Source organism: Neophocaena asiaeorientalis, unplaced genomic scaffold (assembly GCF_003031525.2).
Source record: "Neophocaena asiaeorientalis asiaeorientalis breed wild unplaced genomic scaffold, Neophocaena_asiaeorientalis_V1.1 scaffold427, whole genome shotgun sequence".
Classification (NCBI taxonomy): Eukaryota; Metazoa; Chordata; class Mammalia; order Artiodactyla; family Phocoenidae; genus Neophocaena; species Neophocaena asiaeorientalis.
The window spans coordinates 3,896,086-3,899,373 of NW_020172280.1; positions in this window are offsets into that span (position 1 = coordinate 3,896,086).

Sequence of the window (3,288 nt, forward strand, 5' to 3'; positions counted from 1 at the left end):
AAAAAAAAAAAAAAAAAAACTATCTCCAAATTTAGTAAAAATTATCACCATCATGAAAGGTAAGAAGCCAAAAAAAAAAATAAATAAAGGTAACAAGCTATGTACATTACAGGGTCAAAGTAAAATAAAGTAGAGGTCCCCCGATGCACCAGTTCCCATAAAAGCCTTCTCCACCGTTCCTAATCTTCTTCACAATCCCGCATACCCCCAGGGAGACGTGAGTGCTGCTGTGTGAGTATATTAATACACAGACTTCTAAGTGAGCCACCTGACAATTATTTTCTACCGGAAGCAACTAATGCACACTTCAGAGTTCAAAGCACTTACCTTCAAATTCATGACACCACAATATTTTATTTTTAGATTGTTGCAAAGACTTACCTTAATTTGACCCCAGCACATTTATTTTTTTAAGCTTTACAGAAAATACTAACATGGAGGCATCTTACTACGAAATGGAGATAACTAGCAAAATTGCTTAGACAAAAAGTTTAAAAAGTAGTTACACAGAATGAGAGGTGGAGCACGACAATGACTGATGAGCAGGAAATGTGCTTTCTGGACCTGACTCGATGGCATGAGGGAACTTGACGGCATTCCATTTATCCTCACTTCAATTTCCTACTCATCTAACCCCATCAGCTATTATGAAAGGTGAGGATGGCTGCTTTAAAACACCACAAAATGTATTAATTACCATATTTTGTTCTTTAAGGCTCATTTTCATGTCTCCATTATTCCAACTTTAAATTCTGTTTATGAATAAAAATCCAATCTATTATATTTTTCCGTTAATGTTTATCATTTTTTCTTTCTTTTCTAAAGCCAAGATCAGGAAACACGAAAGCATTAACCACACCTAAGAGTGCACATGACCCCAAAGCTCTAAAGGCTGAGAGATTCACACAAAAGCCAGAAACTCAGGAAGAGGAGAGAGGACTATACCCTATCTCTATCCTAATCACCCCCAGACACACCACTTCGGTCCTGACCTCTCTCCTGAGTGTTTCATAAATTTCCAGCTGCTTCTTGGACCTCACAGCACATTCACTGTCAACTGCTCCTTCTCTCTCAAAACTACTCAACTTCTCTCCTGTTGGTAAATGACATCATTATCTAAGATACTGCAAAATTAACATCCTCAATTTCTCCACCTTTTTCACTTCCTAGTCTCACATTTATGAAATCGACCAGTGCCTGTCATGTCAGGACTATTCCCTCCTTCAATTTCTATTCTTTCTCGCCTGCCCCCTAATTATAGCCTTCTTAATACTCTCCCTGTTCCCCATCTCTAAACGTCCCATCACATCGCCTCCCAAATTATTCTTCCAGAAATATAGGTAGGCTCAGGCCGCTCCCCTCCACAAAAACCTTCAGAAGATTCAGTCAACCTAAAAATAAGCAAGACCACCCTATATAAGATAGCAACCCCCCACCCCAAAACCCCTTAACCTGCTTTATTTTTAGCGACAGTACTTATGACCTTCTAGATATTCTGCCTCCTGCCAGTAGAATGAGTGCAGGGACGTTATCTGCTGTCCAGTGTATGCATTCTCCACTGTAACCCCAGTGCCTGTCAACGCGTAAGCACTCAATAAATATTTCATAAATGAATTAATTTAGCAAAGCACTGAAGACCCTCTATTATCAGACACTAAACTTCCTTTCTAGGTTCCTCTCCCACAAGAGCTTCATCTCTGAAATCCCTCACCCAAATCTATCCTCATCCCTCCTCATTCTTCAAGGCCCAGCCTAGAATCCACCTCCTCTTTGAAGCCTTCCATAATGCATCTGAACTAATGACTCTTTCCTCTGGGCTCAAAAACCACATCACTTCCATCTTTCACATTCAGTTCCTTCTGCTTTGCTTTATGTTACCACCAGTCTAGGGCATCCAGAGGGCAGAAACGGTTTTAGTTAACTTTGTAGCCCCAAGATCTAGTCCAATATATAGACGCTGGCAAAGAGCAGGCAAAACTGAGCCTGTGGCCTCTTAAATCTTTTTTTTTTTTTTAAGAAATGAAAAAAGCTTCTATGATAAAGAAGACTGAGTTCCTAGCCTAGTGTTTGCCACTTGGTAGGAACTCAGTAAATGTTTATTAAGTCAAGTTGAATATTGAGATTTTTTTTCCTGCTAAAGGTAAGTAATCATGGAAGAGTCAACATTTTAGGCAAAACCTCACCATTTTACCACACTGTGAATTACAATGTTAGCTCCTCTCCTTTGAGGTTTTGATACTACAGGAGGGAAGAAGAGGAAATGAATGCAGTGGGCAGGGCTGGACGTCAGGGCAGAGGTGGCTTTGAGGAGGAAGCACCCACTATCTAGTTGCAACACTTGTATCCATATCCAAAAGCACCCAGAGCATTACAGACAGGAAACGCCAGGCAGTGACAGGCAGCTGCAAACCCTTGGTAGATCTGATTGTCAGTTTCCTGAAGGGTTTTACACGCCTGCAGACTTCAGTCCTGAGGTCGTGGGTCACAACTGCTCAGAAGGTAAAAAATCAAAGACCAGAGTGGATTTGAAGTAAATGCTTCGGTGGGTCCAAAAGTCTCCCTCAGAGCTCAAGCCAGTCCCTAAAAAGTGGATGTCCTGTGTGAACTCTCCGAAAGGCTCCTAGAGCTCCGAGGGAGTTAAATCAGATGAGGATTCATGTAGGTGAGGGGGAAAGAGCGAAGCTGGGAGGCAGTCCCCTCCCGTGGCCTTTGGACTAGCTGGCCACCTAGTTAGGCCAGAAAGAAAGCAACATTATTTCTAGGTTTATCTCGATTTTGACATAGCTATTATTATGAATAAAAAATTAAAAATTACAAAAAAGATCACGAGTCCATGGACGATTTACAGTCCCTTGAAGGCCAGCAGCAATCTTTCCATGGCCCTCAAGCTTCATTTTTTCTAAGTTTGAATGGAAAGTTGAAATTTTTTATGTCCATCAAATATGCTTTAATCACTAATGTGACATTCTCTTACAGGCTGATAAAGAAAATTCCTATTTTACTTAAAAAAAAAAAATTGCCTACATTCCAGCTCCAGATATACGAATTTCAGAAACTGAAAATGAGCAGAAAAGCCCTGAGGAGAGGCCGCTGCTATGGGCTGCTGAGAAGATCCACGTGAAGGAGCTTAGGAAAGCACCGGGCCTTTCTTCTACTGAGCTCCTGGGGCAACCCAAACAGATGAAGTTTCCAATTATTTTGTAAGCCAGCTGCTCTGGCCTCTGCGGGCACTAACAGCAAGTTCTAAAGGCATGCCAGGTCCAGTTGGGTAGTTTTGAGAGGTAGGGC